Source organism: Ambystoma mexicanum, chromosome 7q (assembly GCF_040938575.1).
Source record: "Ambystoma mexicanum isolate Mex_15411 chromosome 7q, UKY_AmexF1_1, whole genome shotgun sequence".
In the NCBI taxonomy this organism is placed as follows: Eukaryota; Metazoa; Chordata; class Amphibia; order Caudata; family Ambystomatidae; genus Ambystoma; species Ambystoma mexicanum.
The window spans coordinates 570,037,497-570,060,881 of NC_090941.1; the positions used below are offsets into that span (position 1 = coordinate 570,037,497).

Consider the following 23,385-nt stretch of genomic DNA (forward strand, 5'->3'; position numbering starts at 1 on the left):
TATTACAGAAGCGCCATGGGTAGAACAGTTAAAGTCTAAAACCCGGGCACTAGCACGACAAGGCCTGTCAATCCACAAGAAATTTGGGAAGTTTTCACTTAAACCAGCTGTAACATTTTACAAGCAAAAGGTGACAGCAATCCTTGCCTACTGTGCTGAAACTATGATCAGTCTCTACCGATCCATATGGATAAAACTGGAGGCGATTTACTGGCGGAAAGTATTAAGCCTACCTCAAAACATGCCGATCCGTATCCGTTACGAGCTGGGCCTCCAATCGTTAGAATCCATAATAGAATGGAAAATATTAGACCTTTTCAGAAAATTGAACAGTGAAGGAATGATACCGGCTTTGGAAATATTAAGAACCTCACACTTACACGTTAATAATACAATATTAAACAAATGGAAAGAAGCGACAATGAGCATATGTAACAAAAAAGGAATTGCGTTAGAGACATTGACGAAGATGCCGCAGATTGTAAAAAAGAAGTTGAGCCTAAATGATTGAATTGAGACACAAGATTAGAAAGACCGATATAAACTGACGCTAAAGTGCAATGGAGAGGCACAAACCTTTAACCAACTACCACACTATCTAAATCTATATCCAGACCGAAGAATTAGACATATGTTTTTAAGATTAAGATTGAACCTACTTCCAACAAAAGAAGTCCAAGGGAAATGGAGCCAAAACAAAAATGCAAATAAAGATTGCAGATTCTGTCTAACAGTGGGAAAAACAGAAACCTTATACCATGTAATTATGGAATGTGAGGCACTCAATCAAAAAAGACTGCTTTTCAGCGGGAAATATCTAAGTGCCCCGGTAGAAATGGAAAAAGAAGAAAGATGGAGCCAAATCCTAATGGGAAATAACAGAAAGATGGTTGCTACCATAATTCACTTCTGGGAAACCATTAGATTTTAAAGCAGTAGCAGCAAAGAAGAATAGTAAAGTCAAAGTATTTTTAAAGAAGCCAATGTAAACTGATGTGAATCATAAATGTAAGGTTTAAGATGTAAAACAAACGCATTTAAAAAAAAAAAAAAAAGTGGAGAGAGTAAGCCAATGGAGTTGTAGATAGGAACAAGGTACAGTGACACACAAGAGGGAGAGGGGCATGGACCCATGGCGTGTGTGCCGAGTGTGAGAGGGTAACAGGCATCAGGCCTCACAACAATTTGGCTCAGGAGTCATTGCCATTGGGGCAGCAGGGATGTGCACAGTCTAGACATATGCACACTCACACAGGGCAAGCCATAAGGCATGTTGGTTGTCATCTTGGATGTTCTATGTAGCATGGAAGCACCTACGTACATGTGTGAAAAGAGAATCTATACCCTGCAGGGCATGAAGTGTTACTCGTATTTCGAACACAAGCCCATGTCTAGCAGAGCAAAGTCACTGACATCAAGGATGCAGCTAACAAGAGGGCACATTGTGGTATAATGTTGCCGATGTTGGCGGGGTATGCTAGTGGGGGATGAGTACTGTCACTGTAATGTTCAACTGATGTACAACACATGGGTTGTATCCACTTTTGTGTGCACTGGACAGGAGTCAGTACACCACAACATTGTTCAGCCGGGGAAGTCATTCAAATGCAGCCAGATGTGCACCACAATCATACATGTTGGTGATGCTTCACTACACGTACTCAGGATGCATAATTTTGGTCACTCACCGGATGTGTCTAATTTACCAGGCCTCCCACGTCTTGCACCTGCTCCAGTAGAATGAATTGGCTCAGAGCCTCTTCATGCTCGGTCAGCTCCTCCTCCTCTGGTGACCCTCCTCCAGTTGCCAGAGCAGAGGCGAGGTTGGCACCCAGCTTGGACTTGGTGCGACGGGTGAGGTCATTCCAGTGCTCAGTACCTGTGCAACAGTGCGCTTCTCAAACCCTAAGGCATTTATCTCATCCGTGACATGTTGCCAATTCACGATACGATGAGGAGGTGTATGTGTGCTCCTCGGTTGTGGGCACATGTCGCGTTGGTGCATGGTCACGTAGTCCATGAGGATCTGGAGTTTATTCTGGAAGTTCCTCTTCCTCAACGTGCCAGTGTATTGTCCCGTGCCATGGGGTTTAGCCTGTTCCTGCTGTGCAGGCTTTGCCTTCTTGCCACAAGGTGTTGGTGTTGCCCTGTGTGTCTGGAACCACTCGGGGGTCCAGGTGCCAGACCATTAGTTGCCTGGGGCATGGCATTATCCCCTAGGGCTGGGGCAGCTGCTTCCGCTGCACGTCCCTTACCCGTTCGGGCTGGGACAGCTGCTTCTGCTGCACGTCCCTCACCCTTTTGGACTGGGACAGCTGCTTCTGCTGCGCTTCCCTGGACCCTTGGGGTTGGGACAGCTGCTTCTGCAGGACATCACTGGGCCCTTGGGGTTGGGACAGCTGCTTCCACTGGACATCCCTAGACCCTTGGGGCTGGGACAACTGCTCCCGCAGGACATCCCTGACCCTGGCCATGTCTGCCCCTTTTCCTCTTGGGGCCTTTCCACTCACGTTCCAGGTATAAGGGAAAGACGGAAGGCACACCAAGCAATTGTCCTGGGCAATTAGAGTGAGGGGGTAGTCTATGTGATGAACGACATAGTTCTGTGGTCCAGCAAGGCTCAAAGGTATCCCATGGGTGAAAAATACGGTATGCGTAACGCACAGGCAACCCCCCAAAAAAATAGATGCGTACGTGAGACCAGGATAGCTTCTGGAAAAATAAAAAAGTGGTATGCAAAACACAGTGGCAACCAGCAACAAAAAAAATGTGTACACAAACCCTGGAAAGCTACCTAAAAGGTAAGAATAGAGGTACGCAATACACAGGGGCACCCGGAGTTGGAAGAATGCATACGCAACCCACTGTTAGCCTCGCAAAAATCCCCTACCAAAATAAGACGTTTTTATGGTCCCTTAAGTGAACGGATTGCATGGCACCCCAAAATATGCAGTACTTCACTTGTCCGTCTCCTCCCCTTCACACACACATTCGGAGTTGCTTCTACATGCACTAATGTATCCCTGAATATCACCACTCCACAGCCCAGCTCCAACACCATCTTGCCCACCCAAACCTGCCTTGGGGGTTGCATGTCTGCACCATCATCATCAGACCAGAGTGGCAACCCCACGGCAGCGAGGCAGAGGGCTGTCAACTTCACCGCCAGGGAAGTTGACATCCTGGTGGAGAAGGTCCTTTTGCATTCTGATGCCCTCTTAAACCCTGTGATGTAACATGGCAAGGAAGGACGTCAGCAGATCTGGTATGGGAAAACAGATGCCATCAACGTGGAGGGGGTAGCATCCCACATCTTCAAGACTGTACACAAGCGCTGGGAGGACCTGAAATCCAGGACCCACAGCAAGGCCCTGTGCTACATCCAGGCCGGTGCCACCGCAGAGGTGCACTGTGCACGCTGGTGCCAGTTTTAGCTAACAACATGCAGGTCCTGGAGAAGTTCTTCCCAGCACTGCACACCCAGGTCTGCGAGTTACGTGAACGTCTGGAGTCGACTGGTCAGTAGCCATGTGGTGCAATGCTCTACGGTGCATTTGCTCTGTTCATGTAGGAGCATGTTGCCAGTGACCCCCTTAAGCTTGCAGCAAGTATGCTTCTGCGACGGATGTCTGTGTGCATGCCCCAGACATTGCTATCCATGTGTGCATTCAGACCGATATGTATTTTGAATATGCTATCACTTGCATTGTGTGTTGTAGTGCTACCTTTCAGACCATGCACATGCAATGTTACTTGTGTCTGAGACGTGCCAGGGTGACAAGTGTGACAGTTAAGGTAGCGTTGCCTGCGTCATGTGCATGCATGATGTTCATGTGTATTTGCCAAAGATGGGAATGTGTGACTGGGCATCACTCACGCCTGGATGCAACATGTGCATTTGGATGTCTGGCTTAGTTACATAGAAATATTGCAGTTCATGGGACTCTTACGTTATTGGTCATCACACTGCTTGGGGCCTCTCGGTTGATGTGTGTGCATGACATGTGTATGTGCTCGTTGCTGTGGCATGCTCACCTGTGCATGTGCAAATGATGCATGTGTGTATAGCATACACAATTGATTGTCTGTGACAGTGGCAAGTAGCCTAATGTGAATGTGTGGAGTGATGGCCAGGCAGGTGTCTGCATGGATGTGGCTTGCATGTCCATGTGTGTGGGGTTGGAGGTTGATGGTTGTTCCCTTGACTAGTCATATTCATGTGAATGTTGGTGTTGCCACGCATGATTTGGTGCAGTACACTGATGTTTCTGTTCTGTGTCTCCTTTTCCACAGTTGCATCTGATGAAGAGGACAGATCTCAGGTTTGACAGGTTGGTCAAGTACAGTGTCTATACAACTAGCCCCACTAGCCCACTCCTCACCTGATGAATATGTTATAGATGCAGTAGATTCGTCTGTAGAACTTTCCTTCTTCTTTTCTCTACAGGTGGTTCTTGTGGACTTGGTTCCGATCTTTCGCTTGGATTTGAAGAGAGAAGGACGGGCTCGCCTAGAGTCCACTTTGCCAAAGAGGCTATGTGCCCGGCAGCGGGGACTCCAGGGAGCCCACCCCAAACCAGGGAAAAACTGGATGAAAAACCCTGGTAGATTTTGCTATGGATGGTAGCTGATGCAGTCCGTAGATAAATCCAGAAAAAGGTCCAGATGGCGTGCGGTTAACACACAGAGAAAATGGAACACAAGGAAAGGACCGTGTGTCAGGAGCACATGGCTCCGACGGTAGACGCTGCTGACAGAAAACAATGAAAGCTGGGGAACCGCCCAGCGCGAGAGAGAGTACAGCAGTAGCAGGAAGGGCTGAGAGAGAGGCAAACAGGTTACGGCGACAGGCGCCGCGCAAGCGGAGAGGTAAGTAGTCCAGAACAGAAGGAGGCAAGGAGCCGTTTGAGTGGGAAGCAAAACCCACTAGCAAACGACGTACAAGGTAAGCAGAAAATTGGGAGGGAACACAAGAGGGAGCGTAAGCATACTTACTCGCGGGTACAAAGTAAGGAAGTTGCAACACACAGGTGCTTCTCATCTGCTGGTCTTTAAGGCGGCGAATACTGGAAGACTAGAACACACTGTGCGTTGCATGGAATAAATCAGTCCTTCTTCCATATGGACCATCACCTCCATACTTTCCATGGGCGATATGTGACAGCAGAACCAGTGCTGTGGAGCATGGCAGCAGGGATGCCTCCACCAGACAGAGGCGCAGGGTCCAGCCATGCCCCCGTGACAGCTCAGGGAGCGACGTGGCTGTAGCAGTGCCAGTGACATCAGGCTTGGCAGCTGGGGGTAAGTCCAAGAAGGTGAAGGTGGGAGTGGACTCCTCAGCAGCGGTGGGGACAAGTGATGCCACACAGGGGCCATCCATGGCGGAAGACACCCCAGAGTCGTTCAGGTTGGCGGAGGGGGAGGAAGTGGCTGTTGCAGCCCAGCCCAGCCCATGGGGTCAGGTGGAGGTGTTGAGGTGGGCATACCTACTGCAATCCTGTGCCAGGGGCATGAGGCTGTGCAGGCCATTGTCGAGGTGCCTGTGCAAAATCTAGTCCCTGGGCCATCGGATGCAGCAGTATGCGCCGGCTGGAATGCCTCCACCTAGACCCACCACCCGCTGTCAGCTGATGTGTCCCCCCAGACCGAAACCCCCTTACCATCTGGTGTTGCCATCCGGGATTACGTGCTACCCCTGCAGGACGGGTTGGCGTGGCGAACAGCTGTCATTCATGATGATGTGCAGGCTATGCGTAGTCTGCTTGAACATCATCATAGTGAGCTATCCCGCCTCATTGGCTGGCTTGCAACATGCCTGTTAAGTGGTGTGCTCCATGGAATGTTCATTGCTGCAACCACCTCCTTGTCTTCCTCCTCTGTGTGCCAGTCGACCTCCGGGGTGCCTTCAGGCCCAGATACCACCAGGGCCCCCTGTTCACCAGTCCCAACCATAATGCCCCATCTGGTGGAGACCACATCCCTGCCCAAGTTGGGAGTCCATGGCACATCAGCTGAGGTGGTCACCATGCCTACGCAGGCACTGACAGGAGCTCCGGCAATGGAGGGACAGCAGGCACCCATGAGTAGTGCAGGTGCCGTTTGCCCTGGGAATCGTCATCTGCTTGGAGGGCGTACCCACATAGCAGGCACAGGGCACTGTGGCAGCAGGTGGCAATGAAGAGGAGGCTATTTATTTCCGCGCACACCACTGTAAGGAGGCAGGTGTGAAATTTGAGGCAGGAGTCACACGTGGACCTGAGGGACAGGATGTCTTTTGTGTTCCGTGGATACAAAGTGCAGATCGGAGCAGAGAGGCAGCAGGCTCGGGAAGTGAGGGTTGGGATGCCCAGGGCTGAAATTGTGCTGCGTCAGACCAGGAGGCGAGCTGCCATCCTGGTGGCCACTTGCAGGGACGCCCAAGTGATAGAGACACAAATGCTGGAGACCTTGCAACCCCTCCAGGCAACAACGGATTCCCGCCTGAGGGGTGAGAACGTAGCGATGGACCCAGCCCTGGTGGAAAGGCTCAGTGAGATTGGAGATGGGGAGGACTAGCCCGCTGCCTTTGTATACAGTTATTTAGGTGTAGGTTTCCTTTTTTTAAAAATTATTTTCCCCAGATTCTGAACACTTTCCTTCCCTGTTTTGTTTTGTATATAGTTGTTTAGTAGGCATAGGATATTATTTTTATTTCATATTTCCCCTGGACTACTTTGAACTTGATTCCCCATCTATTTTTGTACATATTTATGTCTAATACATAGTTTTGTTTGTTACATTCCACACCTCATGCAGTCCATTTGTCTGTCAGCCCTTTTGATCGTTCTATTTTCTGCCAGTGCATCTCTCCATTGAAATTCATGTGTCTTGTGGCGTGCTTGCTTGTGTGTTGTTGTTGCTAGGATGGTTGCGGATGATAGGATGCACATGTGCCTGACATGTGGGGGTGGGTCCATCAGACTACTGGGTCCGCACTGTTTGTTTTCATTAGCATTTACCTGTGCAGCATCACTGTGTGTTTGGTATCAGTGTGGTTGGGGTGGAGGGAGGTGTGCTCACCGTGGAGGAGTTCCATGGTCACATTAATAGCATGTTTCTTTGGCATTGTGTAAAACCCATGTCGTCCAGACACGCCCACCAGCATGTGCAGTCACACACTGCCTTCTCTCATGTGTCGCTCAACCTCTACCACTGGAATGCAGTAGTGTGCCATGTTTGGTCTTCCGGAGTGGCAGCCCAATTCTCTCTGTGAGTCATGCTCTCTCTGACTACCCTACATTCACCTATGCATGGCCCTGTCATGTGATTCTTCACTGACAGATATTTGGCCACCCATTCCACCCAGGTCAATGACGCTCAGGCTGTGACATGCCTGGCCATTGTTTGTGTATATTGCAACATCTTTGGTAGGTTTCCTTCTGTCATGGGCACACATTCAGTTACTGTGTTTTGATGCCTTGGCAATGTGCCCAGGATGACATGCACATGGATTGGCATTCACTTGTCACATGTGTATGGGGGTGGCTGAAGAAGGCCTGGAAGGGTGTGTGAGCAGATGCTCCACTCATGGATAGACCTCCAGTGCTTCCAGTTGGTTGTATTTGCAGTGTGCATGTTGGTGTTGCCCTTCATGGTGCTGTCATAACACATACGTTCAGGTGAGCTGCAGACATTCATTGCATTGGCATTGTGGGGGAACTGTCAGGAGGCTGCTGGGGGGGGTTGTCCAGTCTGGCAGGGGCTGCCTGTGGGGTGTACCCAGTCTGGATGGGGCTGCTTGTGGGGGGCGTCCAGTCTGGAGTGGGCTGCCTGTGGGGGGTGTCCATTCTGGAGGGGGGCTGCCTGGGGGGGTGTTCAGTCTGGACAGGGGCTGCCTGGGGGGGAGGGTCCAGTCTGGAAAGGGGCTGCCTGTGGGGGGAGTCCAGTCTGGAGGGGGCTGCCTGTGGGGGGTGTCCAGTCTGGAGTGGGCTGCCTGTGTTGGGTGTCCAGTCTGGAGGGGGCTGCCTGGGGCTGTGTACAGTCTGGAGGGGGCTGCCTGTGGGTGGTGTGCAGTCTGGAGTGGGGCTGCCTGGGAGTTGCCCGGTCTGGACCGGGGCTGCCTGGGGGGGTTGTCTAGTCTGGAGGGGGCTGCCTGTGGGGGTGTCCTGCCTGAAAGGGGGCTTTCTTGGGGGGTGTCTAGTCTGGAGGGGGCTGCCTGTGGGGGTGTCCAGTCTGGATGGGGGCTGCCAGTGGGGGGTGTCCAGTCTGGAGGGGGCTGCCTGTGGGGGGTGTCAAGTCTGGAGTGAGCTGCCTCTGGGGGGTGTCCAGTCTGGAGGGTGGCTACCTGGGGGTTTTTCCAGTCTGGAGGGGGCTGCCTGTGGGGGGTGTCCAGTCTGGAGGGGGCTGCCTGTGGGAGGTGTCCAGTCTGGATGGGGGCTGCCAGTGGGGGGTGTCCAGTCTGGAGGGGGCTGCCTGTGGGGGGGTGTCAAGTCTGGAGTGAGCTGCCTCTGGGAGGTGTCCAGTCTGGAGGGTGGCTACCTGGGGGTTTTTCCAGTCTGGAGGGGGCTGTCTGTGGGGGGTGTCCAGTCTGGATGTGGGCTGCCTGTGGGGGGGGTGTCCAGTCTGGAGGGGGCTGCCTGTGGGGGGTGTCCAGTCTGGGCGGGGGCTGCCTGTGTTGGGTGTCCAGTCTGGAGGGGGCTGCCTGTGGGGGTGCCCAGTCTTGAGTGCGCTGCCTGGGGGGTGTCCCAGGTGAGCGGGTCTGGGGTGCTGTCCAGTCTGGAGGGTGCAGCCTGTGATTGCGATGTAAGGCGCGCGATTTCGCTGTGGTGCAGCCTGTGCTTGCGAGGGAGGACCCGTGTTTTCCCTGTGGTGCAGCCTGGGCTTGCGAGTGAGGAACCACGTTTTCGCTGGGGTGCAGCTTGGGCATGAGAGGTGAGGCACACTTTCTCACAGGGGTACTGGATGGTGCGCCGTGTTTGTCCTTTTGCTAGCTTTTCGGTGTGCTCAGGGGCGTGTTGTGGGCATTCCTATTACTGGTTGTTTTTACTTGCGCGATGGGTAGTAATGCATCTTTAATTCCATGAATATGCGTGGCGCGCAAACCAATTACTGTGCCAAGGCTTGTGCAGGGTCCTTCTCGGCGTGCAGACGTTGCAGCATTTCTGCGCCCCATTCCATGAATCGGCCCATTGTCTTCTTCCATCCAGAGCTTCATGTATATGGATTGCACATTCAAAATGCAGGTTGTTGAAGTGTACTGAGAATCAACGGCTGTATTATGGAGGCCTTGATCATAAACATTTATGAAAAACAATCCTTCAGCACAAATCTGCCACACTCACAGAACACCATCTTTCCGACACTGACCCCTAGGCACTTCTCACACTGGAGTGAGAGTAAAAGTCTCCTCCAAGTAATGGCCCATGTTTTCCACGCTCATTGTGCATCCATAGAAAATGCCTAATAACTTGTTCCCACCGAGGTAACAATTCTCTTTGTATGTTCTCTTTCAGAATCCCCCAGTATTTGTGAGGTACCAGTTGACCTGGGGAGTCAAAAGTTGCTTTTGGTAGTTGTTGGTTTAAAACTAACCAGGCTCTCCAGGGGTAGAAACTGGAGCTAAATAGCTCCCAGCAATTTCAAAACCTGTGTTTTAGTGTTAAGATATATTTCTAATTTTCTAAATGTCTTAAAAATACCCCATTTGGTACTGGAATTGATTTTTTTGTTTACACCCGAAAAACGTATTGTATTATAGGGTGTGAAATGCCCCCATTTCAAAGTTATATCTGGAGTCCTGCATGGGTGCTCGCAGTCCTGAGTTTGAAGAATGCCTTGAGTCGAAGAGTTATCCATCATCATCATCCCATTACCTGTTAATACAGGAATGGTTCCAGCCCTAATTCCTTCAACTTCAAGAGATGTCCATTTCACTATTGGTACTAGCAGGGGACCTAGCATGACGTCTTCATTATTCCTGGGTTGTTGTTTAAGCAACCAGCAAACCAAAAGGGAGCGAAACATGAAACCCCTCTCCTCTCTGAGGATAGCTACCAAAACCGACGTCAGTCCTTCATAATGGCCCTTGAGACTGGCTTTCATCCATGAGAAAAAGATCTGCCCTGGGCATGTCTCTCGGCTACTGCCAACAGTCGGGAGTTACGGGGATAATGATGATGGTGTGCCGCCACAATTTTAGGGATGTGGGTGTTGTGAGGCGAGGGACCTCCTGGGCCCACGCCGGCAGACACACGTCCATATACACACTCGCACTAAGGACCCACACGGGACGTGTGTTGCCTGCTCAGGTCCCGGCGGCAACTGCTTACCGGGACTGTCTTTATTTAACTTGCGCATGAGCGAGCCTCGTTATGGGCCGCGCATGCGCATACTGCGTAATCACTACGCAACATCCCTCCTTTTTCCCCAAACGAGAAACAACTGTAACATTATCACACAACAGATACAACTTGGGACTTCACAACCGGTTCCCACCCTGTTAAGGTGCCGAGACCATGATAAATTCCTGAAACCTCGGCGGCGGCTTCTGCCCCGCCCGGCTCGGGTACCTTCTGGGCCCTTTTTGAGGTGGCTCGGGGGCCTCGAGAGCTTCTGGGGGCCCCTTGTCCCTCGGTGGTGATCCTTCACCGGGTCCGGGTCCGGGCGCCTCGGGCAATGGGGACGTGGGCAGAGTTTCAATCCGTTTGAAGTATGATGCGTTTCGCGTGATAGTGCCCCTGGCATTGGCAGCGGTGATCATAGACCCCTTGACATGGGTCACGCCCAGTAGTTGTGCTTCATCCGGGAGAGATAGCTTCCCTTCTGGCCTCCGATTTCTGACCAGCACAGTGTCCCCTACTGCAATCACCTTCTCCGGCAAGTTCCGGCGGGCGCTCTCTTGCTCATAGTGGATGGCCCTCTCCGCCCATACTCGGTTGTTGTCAATTACTCCAGGACTGTGCCCTTCCACTTCGGGGATCAGTCCTCTGGGGGCCCGCTTGAAGAGAGCCTCGGCTGGTGCAACCCCGGTGGACTGGTGGGGGGTCATGCGATACTCATGCAGAAACTCGAAAAGGTTGCGGCGGAGCTCCTCTCCTCCATTGATCGAGATTCGAAAGACTTTATTGAGTGTCCTCATAAACCGCTCCACCTCCCCATTAGCCCTGGGCCAGAGTGGAGTGACCTTTCGGTGCTTGATCCCCCTTTCCTCACAGTACTGGGCGAACCGCTGCCTCTGGAACGGCGAGCTGTTGTCTGAGCAGATCTCAGTGGGGAACCCGTGGGTGGCGAACATCTTTTTTTTTTTTTTTTTTTATTATTATTGTTTTATCAAAATATGATTTTACAATACTGAACTTTTTGTAGTGAACTACAAAAGGAAGACATGTCTTTGTTTTCTGTTTTGCAGACTTCTGTTTTGCTATTCATTGTTCGCATTTAGTAACTTTGCATCAATATGTTCTAGTATTTTTGCAGTTGCTATTTGCCACGTTGTTTTGTCTCCCCCGATGAGTCTGCACCACCACAGTTGCTCTTCTGGCAGTGCGCTGAAGCCTGGTATCATTGGCAGATAGCACTGTCTAAGTGCTGCGGTCGCTGTGCATGTCATGAGTAAATGTCTTATCGTCTCCGTTGGAGGTTGTGTATCGTTGGAGCAGAATCTGCAGGTGTTTGACTGTGTTTGTCCTCGTACGTATCTTATTTCGTTTGTTTTGAACAGGTTGAGCCTAGCGCGTAGGATTAAGTTCTGTGCTTGCCTGTTTGGAAATTGCTTTATATAGTTTTGTAGTTCATTTCTTTTTGCAGTGAAACTTGGTAGGTGAGCGATGAGTTTTAACGTCGAGGTGTCATCGATCGTTTTGGCCCAGTCCATGTCTTTTATCTTCTTTAGCACTTTGCATGGATTTGTGATGAGTTCGTCTTCATCTGAGTTGATTGCCTCTAATACTTTTTGATTTTGCCTTTGCCAGTTGGTTATCATGTTACACGTATTGTCATTCATTTCTTGTTTAATGAAGCTGAAGATTTTGTTTTTGCTGTCCATTCTGCATTTACGGTATAGCATGATTCCATTACAGGTTACGGCACATTCTAGGGATTGTAAACTTAGTTCGCGTCGTATTGCTGTCCCAGGAGTCGAATTTGGTAGTTTGAGAACTTTGCGCCAAAAATGAGCTTCTAGTTTGCACCAGACTTTCTGTGGAATCATTGGCATGGCTTCACTGCCGTATATGATGGTAGGTACGACTTTCATCTTGTAGAAGTTTATTATTGGTTTCAGGGAGAATTTTCCAAATTTGCTGTTGATTTTTTTTGCTTGCGCTGTTAGTTTGTTCATTTTTGTGTGTAGTTCCTGCTGCATTGTGGTCTCATGGTGGGAACTGTCCATGTGGACTCCTAGATATTTAAAGTTTGAGACCACTTCGATTTTGGTTTTGCCCAAATGCCATTGAAAGTTTTCCTTTCTTGGATGGGATTGGAAAATCATGATTTTTGTTTTATTAATATTGATTTCCAGGTGATTGCTATTGGCGTAGATTAGAAGGGCATCAAGTTTCCGCTGCAGGCCAATTTGGGTTTGGTCAAAAATCGTTAGGTCATCAGCATAGAGTAGGTGTCCAATTTGTGTTTTACCTAATGTTGGTGGGAAGACTCGTGTTGGACTTCTCATATTTTGAATATCACCTATGTAAGTGATAAAGAGTGCTGATGCTAATGGGCAACCTTGTTTGACTCCTCGTGTGGTGTTTATTTCGGATGATAGGTCTCCTTCACGGCTGAGTCTGACTCTTATGGATGTTTCCTGGTGCAGAGCTTGAATTGGCTCTAACAGAGCGTGGGGACATTTCCATGCTTCAAGTTTGTTCCACAGGAGAGATCTTTCAACTCTGTCAAAGGCTTGCGAAAAGTCAATATAAGCTGCAAATAGACGGTGCTTCTTTTCTAGGGTTTTTGCTTTTAGTATACTGCACACTAGTATGTTGCATGTTGTGCCTGTGTGTTTCTTGAACCCCGTTTGCATTTCATCATTACATTCTGCAGAGGCCGCCCATCTTTGGAATCTCGTCAAGAGTAGTGAGGCGTATACTTTCCCCATGACATCTAGTAGGGCGATAGGTCGGAAGTTTGTTGGATCCGTGAGACTGCCTTTTTTGTAGATTGGTACCACAATTGCTTTGGACCAGGATTGTGGTACTGATCTTGTTTCGTTGCATCGCTTGAAGATGACGCTTAGCAAGGTGGCCCATTCGTCTGGATGATTTTTTAGTTCTGCATTACTGATGCCATCTGGGCCTGGCGCACGAGAGTTTTTCAATTTATTGATGATGTCGATGATGTCTTCTTTTTTGTCTAAGTTCAACCATTGTTCACCTGTTAGTTGTTGTGCCTGTGGTTTTGCGTTTAGATCGGATTTAAAGACTTTACTGAAGTGACTTTCCCATATGTGTTGACTGATGTTATTTAGAATTTGATTGTCCTGGGATTGTTCAACGTTATGTATTAAGGACCAGAAGTTCCTGCTATTGTTGTTGATGAGCGCTTTTGTTATTTGTTCGGCGTCCTCTTGGTACAATTTGTGTCTATATGATCTTACCCAGGCTTTGTATTTTGTTTTGATATTTTGCATCTCTGATGTACCGTTTGTGGGCATTTGCTTGGAGACTATTCGAAGAAGTCTTCTATATTCGCGTCTTTTATCAGTTAGAACTTTGTTGTATGCATGCCTTGGATTTTTGTTTGTTGCATTTCTTTTTCTTTTTGTTGATTGTATATACGGCAGTAGTAAGGGTTGGTAGTCGATGCTGAGGCATGTCGCTGAGCTGGTAATGGCCTTGTATTTTGCTGTGATTTTGAGAATTTCAGCAGTGCTTAATTTGATTCTGGTGCCTTTCGCGTTTGCCTCAATTTGTATGTTCATTTGACGGTTTTTGTTGGTTTTAAGGTTCCATGCAGTTTCCAGCAAGTTGTGGTCACTTGTTGGAGTGTGCCGGACTTTGAAAAGTTGGAGGCGTTGCAACATGGATTTGGATACATAGATATAATCGATCGTGGAGGCTGAGGATGCTCTCTGCCAGGTTGCTATTCTGTCTGTTTCCACGAACACTTCATCCAAGTTGTATAGCTCACTCGAGTCGGTGAACTTTCGCCAGATTGTGCCACGGTGTACGGACGCCTTTTGTGATTCCGTTGCGTTCGTGTTAGTTGTTTGGGTGACATTTAGATCTCCGCATATCAGGATGTTCTCTATGTCGTGCTCGGTTCTTATTGCGTCAATTGTTGTTTCACAGAGGTTTATGAATTTTTTTGTAGTGATTGCAGCTGGGTTCCAATAGAGATTTATTATAGCCATTTTTGAAAAATCTGTCTTGTGATTTGCGTCGCCTTGCCAGGCAATCTCTACTGCCAAAATTGATTGATTTGCAGTTATCGTTTGTAAAATGGAGGCTCCAGAACCGTTTCGGCAGGCTATTAGGAGACCTGAAGTTGGACGTCCTTTGGATCCTCTTGCAGCAGGGGATAGAATGATTTGATAACCTTCTAGTGTGGGAGTTTGCTGCAGCCAAGTTTCCTGTAGACAGATTATATGGAATTCTCCAAGATTGGGACCTCCCGGAGCAGTCAGATGTGCATGACCTCGCGTGTTCCATGAACATAACTTGATGTCGTTGTTGATTTCTGTTGGTTCGTTACATGTGACTGCTTCCGCTATCTTGAGTGGCTATTGTTTACGATGTAAGTTTAATGCTCTTGGCAACCAGGCCCAGATTCCTGTTTTATTGCTTGTGTTTGGACTTTGTTTGTGTTGAGCCGTAGGTGTTGAGCCGACTCTTTGCGTGCAGGTTATTTTTGTGGTACCATCTATAATTAGTTTCTGTTGTGGCGTTGCCGTATTTTCTTTCTTCGTTGTTTTGTTGTGTACTGAGTCATTCTTGGTTTTGTGGTGCTCATTTTTGCTCTTATCATGATGTGATCTCTGACGTTTTTTTGATGTTTCAAGTTCCATTGTTGCTTTATGGTCTTTCTGAGGATAATCCTCTGTATCTTTTGTGACATGCTTCTCATGTTTCCTGGTTAAGGGTTTGCTTTCTGTGGCATCGGTCTCTCTGATCTTAATTGATCCAATGCGTTCTTCGTTACTGTGAGTTGTGAGGTCTTCCACGTGGTAACCAGAATTGTAGATATCTCTTTTATTATTTAGAATTTTTTTGAATGTTGTTGAAGACGTTAAATGCAGTATTGTAACTGCCCCATGTTGCGTGTGCCATGGTTCGACAATTTTCAGATTGTCTGTGTGAAGTCTCTGTAAGTCTTTAACTTGACGTAATATTTTTAAGACCGTTCTTCGATTTAAAATGATCTCTTCTTTTATGCAACTTCGTTGGGTCAGTCTGATGGAATATCTTGAAACATTTTTCGTGGAATGTAACTCGTCGTTTTCTTCAGTTTCTGTATTTCTTGTTTTTGGAGCGTGAGATGCTCGTTTGTGTGCCTCGTTCTGTTGTTTAAGTCTTGAACTTGGATTATATTTGGTGTTATTGTTAGATCTTCTTACTTCGTAGTCTCGTTTCTTGGGTGTTTCTTCGTACACCTTTAGCTTTCGTTTTTTGTCCACTTGAAGTTCTTGTGTTTTGTTTTGTACTTGTGAAGTGGTTATTGACTCTCTGTCCGTTTTCTTTTTCTTTTTTGTAGAAAGTTCTTCTGATTTGTTTCTGATGTAAGTTGTTTTGTCGATGTTCTTGCTTTTGTTAGTTTCAGTGTGTTTATCTGCAGTATATGTTTGCTTGTGCTCTTTTTTGTTCTCACGGGAAGCTGCATACTTTGTTAGACGATTTCGTTTTTGTTCTAGAGTTTCAAAGTCGCGTTCTTGCAGCATTTTCGTGTGATTTTCTTCTGTGGTTGCTGTAGTCTTTTGTTTCAGTGATTGTGTTTGTTCTGCCTTTTGATTGACTGTGGTTAGTGTTATTGGTGAATCACTGATTTCATCTGAGTATGTGCTCAGATTCGTTAGGGGATCTGTTAAATCCAGTTTATCCTTGAAATTCTGGTTTTTGATTTGTTTACTTTTGTTGTTTATTGCGCTTTCTGAGTTACTGTTTTCCCCTATTGTGGTGGGCGTTGAGCTACTCGCGTTCCATTTTGGTGCTGCGACTAGTGATATTATTTCAAGACTTGGGTTCGATTCTTTTTCTATGTTTTGTTTGTTGGCGGTGGCTTTTAAGACATCCTTGTTGATGCAGGTTGAGGCTGTTTTTGGACCGTTATTCGGTTTGTCTTTCCGGCCAGTTGTTTCAAAAATGCCAAATGAGGGTGTTACAAATCTGGTCTCGCCTTTGTCTTTAGCGTTTGCTTGATTTAGCACCAACATTACCGATGGCGTTTGTTGTTTCGTGGACACATTGTTTTTAATGTTTGTGGTCTCGTTGTTGTTTGCTGTGTTTTGCTGAGTTTTTTCTTTATCAATTGCTTTTCTGTCAACTGTTAAGTCGATGATGGTCTCTGTTTGTGTTCCTACTTGATATGTGTTGATAGACTTGCTTGGTTGGTTAGACAGTGTTTCATTTGTTGTTTCTGTGCGGTTGATGATCGTGTCATTGCTACTTGACTCAGTTGTACCTTTATTGTTTGTGGGATTTCCTTTTGCTGTGATGTAGCCTTCCAAGTATACTATTTTTGTCAGCAACATTGCTAGGATGACTTGTTGATCTTTTACTGCGTCATTCATGGTCTCATATAGTTTGCAGAAGGGATTGAGTGCAATAGTTATGACAGACATAATTCCTTGTAGGTCCGTTTTTTTTGAGGATGCTTCCTGTACTGCATTTGGCGTTTGTGGGCATGAGGTTCTGCCTGACTGGTGTTCAAAGTCACTGTGGCTTCTCCTAGGTGTGCGTGGATGATGAGAACCTCTTGCTTCCATTTGTGTTATTTTTTCTGTCGGAAAAATCCATTGGGGTCGATCTTTTATTTTATCCCCTTGAATATCCAGTTCCACTATCTTTGAATGTTTGTTTGGTTCTTTTGTATCTGTCGCGTGATGACTGGTTGAGCGTGGGCTAAGATTTTGACTGGATGCAGCTCGTAATGGGGATACTTCTGACACAGAAGTCTGAGGTAGGCTTTCTTGTTCTTGTGTTTTTGCCATGACCGCAATGGCCTTTTGAGGCTCTTTAAGTTCTTTACTGCTACGAATCGGTTGTTCATCGCTTGTCGCGCTCTCCTGGTCTGTGTTAAACGATGTTGAGTACACACCTTCTGTGGTGTCTTGATAAGGTGCATTTTTTCTATTAGGTGTGTCTTCGTCTGTGTTCGTAGAGGGGTTAGCTTTTGCCATTTGGCCTGTTGCGTTCTCGTCGCTTGCGTTTGTTTTTTTGCCGTCCTCGATAGTTGAGTCTGTTGATGTAATTCTTTGAACTGCAGGTTTGTCTGCTTGTGGCGATCCTGCTTCAGGTGAGAGGTCCATTCTTCGTTGTTTTGCGTGTGGTATGTTTTCGCTTATGGCTGTTAACATTTCTGCATCAGAAATTTCCGCGAAGTTTCGTGATTTCTTCAGTAGCTGGAGTTCAAAAAAGTCAGTCAACATTCGCATAGTATTTGTTTTTTTTGATTTCACGATGCTTGCGCTTTTGATCATACGCTCTTTCACAGTAAGTGATGCGTTCTTAATGGATCGATTCACTTTGGTTCTTGCATGCATATTTGATTTATTATTCTTTTGATTGGTAAGTTTGTACAAGCTTGATTGTCCGAATGTGGTTTCGCAACTGTCTCTGCTTCTTTTTTTCATGTTTCGCTCTGATGTTAGTGCGCTTTCTACGCAATTCGTTTCTGGTGGAGCGTGTTCCGTACCGTTTATGCTTTCCTGAAGGTTGTCTTCATTGTTTGAGGCGTGCACTAGGACTTTTACTTGTTGATGGACCTTCGTTGGTAATTGGTCATGAGTCTGTTTTTCAGATTTTTTCTCTTTCTGTCTATACGGTTCACAGCTCTCTACTTCGATTACGGGTTGTGTGTCCTTCATGTGCGCACGATCTTCATCCTCTGACGGCAGATCAGAGGTAACTATTGACAATCGAGAGTTGGTATAGCTTGATTGCAGCATTTCTTCTACGTCTTCATTTTGAGGGCGTGTGTCTGTTCCCTCACTTTGCTCCAGGCTCTCTTCATGCATACACTCCAACCCCCCTCCGGGGGTCGGCAGTGTGGTTTGCTTGGGAGTGCCGAGTTGTGGGGATGTAGACTTCTTGCCGTCCTTGCTCTCTTCGTTTTCCAACTGTTTGCGATTTTGGACGCTGGTTATTGTTTCCTCGTTCATGGTGATTTCTGAGATTGTAATGGGGGTGTGCGCAGACTTGTGGTTTCTTTCCAGATTGACTGTCCGCGGGCCGGTGTGCTCGCAACTCGTTTGTATGAGGGGTATTAACGATGCATCGGTGGCTTCAGAGGGAGCATCGTTCTTCTTTGTTGATCTATTTATCTCGTTTCTTTCAATGGCTGCACCGGTTCTGGGCCCTCCTGCTCCTTTCCTCGAGCTGCGAAGACGACGCCCGTCATCTTCGTCCATTTCTGGAGTGAGCAGATTTTGTGCGCTGGAAATTTGGGTGCGTGTGATGAGTTAATAAGCTTCAGTTCTCGTGATTTTGAGTGGGATGGGTGTTGGAATCGGAGTTTATGGGCTGGATGCAAAGAAAGAAGGATTGAGAGCTTGGAAGGGCTTACCGTGTGAGCTTGAGCTTCTGGGTCAGGGCGCTACCGCGGCCCTCCGCCGGGCCACGCCAGACCACTTAGACACCACTTCGCACCGCGCGCGCTCCGCGCCGCGGATGGTGTTTTGTAGTTGCTGCAGCTCCTCCTTCAAAAATCGTGGCAATGGATAACAGACTCTGACCACGCCAGACCACTTAGACACCACTTCGTACCGTACTATTCTTTCTTCAAATCGCCTCAGTGGGAGATAAAGAACACCCCCGCTTCTTCCATAATTCCTTCTCTTATTTTGGTGCTCGCCCTTGTACCTTATACTGCAGTTGTTAGAAGAGCCATGTAAGCATCATGGCCACCATCTGACATCGCCTCCGAGTCACGGCTGCGAGTGTTCCTGAATGTGGATTTCTACAGTGGAAGCGCAGATAGAACAGTAAAGGGGGTTAAAGAGGAGGGCTTTGCGGTGCGGTAAGCATGGCTATAACGGACTCCCCCGCTGTATGCGAGCCGCAAGCTGCGAACTTATCGTGATGGGGAACGAAACCATCGGGTAGAGAGACGACTGGCGGTGTATGCAAATGCTAGAGGTTTTCCTGTCTATTGTGATTCCCCTTTTTACACCAGAAATGAACTTCGGTGCAGGGGAAAGGCAGGAACAGAGCAGCTGACAAACACCAACTCCAGCACTTGGAAGCCAACAGAGAACATCTTCTCCAGGGCCAGAATGGTGTGATCGCTGGCTGTGGATTCCACCAGCTGCACCTTTCCATGGCCTGGATGGGAGGCCCTCTCTCCACGGGACACGCTGCCTGGCACGATATGCACGCGCATACAAAACTGTCCACCCTGCTCTCCAGGTCCAGAAACCACACCTTCAATCTTAGGCGTGCTTTAGTTTTTGCTGTCCCCTGGTGACCTTTGTGAGCAAGCTGTAGTACTTTCCCCACCAGTGCTCGCGGGATGACGATTTGGCACCCCCCCAGCAGAAGGCCGTCCTCGCCACTGACAGCTCGTTGCGGACCTTCCACAGTGCCTGGAGATCTTTTCGTGCCCCACTCTCCCTTCTGGCATTGTTTGTGAGAACTTCACGCCACTCACCACTGTCCATGGCTTCCTTGATGACCAGGAACACCTCGTCCACATTCGACGCTTCCGCGATCTCTTGCCGCGCCAGGGCCACCGGCAAAGCAGCTTCCAACATGTGCTGAACCACTTCGATGCAGTCCACTACCTCGTCGGCGTCTCGAGGGCGCCCCGCCCCCGGGTGACGGGACAGATAGTCTGCGGGATTGTGAGTGCCCGGGCGATAATGCAACTTGACCACATACTCCATGAGTGACAGCATCCAACTCTCGATACGCGGTGGGGGCTTGGATGGAGCAACGGCCATGATCGGAATCAGAGGCTTGTGGTCTGTTATCACAACCACAGGCTTCCCCAGAATGTAGATCCGGAAATGTTTGCAGCCCCACAGTATGGCCAGGGCCTTGCGCTCAATCTGCGAATAGCGCTTCTCCGTCTCCGTCAGCGCCTTACTTGCATAGGCGATGGGATGCATGGTCCCCTGTGGATCTGCCTACATGAGCACTACCGCCAGGCCCAACGGGCTGGCGTCCAGCACTATTTCCGACTCCCTGTCCGGATTGAAATACGCCATGGTCTCCTGACCCGACAAGGCGTTCTTGATATCGGCGAATGCCCTCTGTTCTGTCGCCGTCTAGGCCCACGCCACGTCATTCCTTGTCAGGGCCCTCAGCGGCTCCGACAGGGACGCCAGATCGTGAATAAATCGTCCACAATAGTTTACCATACCGAGGAAACTCTGTATCTCAGCTGGTGACTCTGGCGGAGCCGCCTCACGAATGTCTCTTACTTTCTCCGGGTCCGGCGAGATGCCTCCTGTGTGGAACATGAACCCTAAGAACTCTATTCGGTTCTTCAAAAACTCACACTTTTTCCGATGCAGAGTTAGGCCCAGGCTTTTGAGTCTCTCCAGTGCCCGCTCCAGACGCTTCAGGTGTTCCGCCTCCAACTGTGCAAACACCAGAATGTCATCGGACATATTGATCACCCCTTTTAGTCCTGCCACGGCCCCCCTTTCACTCCCTGCAGCTCGCCGACGATGTCATCCAGCGTGGGCGTGAGGTGGCACTCCCTCTTGATGGAAATGTTAGGCAGTCTCATGTCCACGCAGATGCGGATGGCACCTGGCTGTTTGAGTTTGGGGGCAACAACAATTGGGGAGACCCACGGGGTTGGGCCCTCAACCCTCTCAATAATGTCCAAGTCAATAAGTGATTGAAGTTCTTTCTCCACCTGTGCCCTCAGGTGGAAGGGTATCCTACGGTGTTTGAGGGCTGTCGGTCTCACCGACCCATCAATGTGGTCCCCCTTCAGCTTTTCGACCCCTTGAAAGATGCTGTTGAAACGCTGCAGGAGGCGGTCAATGTCCGTGTGATAGACAGCCAGTGTGAAATGTACAATGTCAAGGGCTTCGGAAGCAGCACAGCTCAGCAGGGAGTGTGGGCTCACGCTTGTCACAAAAAATCTCGCCTTGATTTTGTTCGGCCCGTGCAACACTGGCGCCACGAACACCCCTTGAATGGGTAGCGGCGTGTCTCCACCGAAAGAATATATCCGGGCCTTGGACTCTGTCAGCTTGGGAGGGCCTGGGAGAGCCTCATAGTGCTCTGCTGCTAGCACGCAGACTGATGCACCCGCGTCTATCAGAACGGGAGTAGGCACCTCCCCAATGTTAACGGTGCATGTCGGTTGCCTGTACCCTCTGGAGCAGGCAGCAATGCTAGAGATGAAGAATATTTCCTACTCCTCTTCTTCCTTCTCGGCTATGTCCAAATCCTGCATGCCCTGCTCAATCGACGACACACCTCTCACTCTCCGGGCATTGCTCCCGCCAACTCTCGCTGGCCCTCTTGACGCCGTCACAGGGGTGGAGGCTCTGCACACACTTGCATAGTGTCCTGGCGTGCCACACCAGCCACAGACCCTCGACTTTGCTGGGCAATCTCCCACATGCCGCAGGTCATACCCACAATATGGACATGACTGCGGAGTACCAGCCGCAGAGGGACTGTCCATCCTCCTGGGTGTCCATCGCGCCCTTCCTGGGGCAGCACGGCCGATGGCAAACGCGTCTTCGCCCTTCCCCGGGTGCATAGCAGTGTCCATTTTCGCCCCTCTGGACTCTGCCAACTCATAAACTCTTCCTGTGTCGAGGATCTGTTGCAGCGTCAGGCCCGGCTCCCGTAGCACCTGACTTCTCAGCTTCCCCGAGCTACACCCTTGCAGCCGCTGGTTTCGCACCATCTCCTCCTCATTCACCCAACTGCAGGTACTTGCAAGGTGTCTCAGCCGTGCACAGAACTGGTCCAGTGACTCTTCTCCTTGCTGCTTTTCCGCACACATGACAAATCTGTCGAAGTCAACATTCGCCATGAGGAGAAAATGATCTTGGAGGGCAAGTTTCACAGCATCGTATGTGACCATCTGAAGATTGAGAGAGTCATAGATCCTGTGGACCTCTGTGCCCGCAGAGTACTCTTAGTCAGGTAGCCCCTGGACACAAGCACTTGCAATCCAGCCGTAGGATTGATATTCAGGCACCCCAGCAATGGATGGTGACGCAGATGGGCCCACAGCAATGCATGGTGACACTTTCAGCTGTCTCCACTGGCTTCCAGGGTGTTGTCCTCTTTTTTTTTTTTGGATCCATGGCCCCTTAGGTGAAAAGGGCCATGGGGAGTCCAAAAATGGTTCCTTTAAGAAAAGGGATCGCAGCCGGGCACGAGCACCCTCCTGGGCCGCAACCGCTGCGATCCGCAAAGCAGACCAGATGGCCGCCAGCCATGTGCATATGTTCGTGATGGCACGGAGAAAGCACTTTCTCCAATTCACTCGGAGAAATTATCTCTCTCTCCGCTGCCGCCGCTCCTCGTTGCCAGTGTTGTGAGGCGAGTGACCTCCTGGGCCTCCGCCGGCAGTCACACGTGCATACACACACTCGCACTAAGGACCCACACGGGACACGTGCTGCCTGCTCAGGTCCCGGCAGCAATTGCTTACCGGGACCGTCTTTATTTAACTTGCGCATGCGCAAGCCTCATTATGGGCCACGCATGCGCATACTGCGTAATCACTACGCAACATTGGGGAAACGATACTTGGGCTACCTATTATTCTTCTACATGGGTTCTTGACAGGATAGTTAAGGCCAGCCTGGCATAGACAGGCAGGGAGGGGGGAAGTACATACTGAATGGCAGGATTTCTGGCCAGATTGCACAATCCACGCAAGGCAATGAGAACGCACAGATGAGTTCTACGGGCGATAGATTGACTGGATGGCGGAGGGCGCGGTAATTGAGCTTCTTCCTCAATCCCCAGTATAGCTCTGCCTTGCTCGCATGTTGTTACTTTGTGGTTCTTGCAGGTGGTTAGTCCCCCACCACTGTTGCCACCACCAATAGCAGCTCCCCACACAGTCGGTTACACTACAGATTGCACCTGCTCATTGTGCTTGATAGATGCACTGACCATCACCACTTCATAATTAAAGTGAGTCTAAGACAATAAGTGAATGGGGTCAAAAATAAGGGCCAGGTCTGGGCCCTGGCAAACACCCCCACAAATTAAGCACTTTATGTTTTACATCAACAAGAATGCTTACTCAGGTTTCTTTTCTAAA

At 49.1% G+C, this 23,385-nt stretch overlaps 1 protein-coding gene across 2 annotated transcripts in view; it reads left to right on the forward strand.

Annotated features, from left to right (window-relative positions):
* THSD1 (thrombospondin type 1 domain containing 1) overlaps positions 1-23,385 on the forward strand; it is a 185,272-nt gene that overhangs the window by 54,824 nt on the left and 107,063 nt on the right. The window contains exon 2 of one of the 2 annotated variants that reach the window (XM_069639957.1): positions 4,294-4,331. The exons of the other annotated variant lie outside the window; for it this stretch is intronic. The gene's annotated coding sequence lies outside the window, so the exon portion shown is untranslated. The remainder of the gene's footprint in view (positions 1-4,293; positions 4,332-23,385) is intronic. 2 annotated transcript variants of the gene reach the window in all.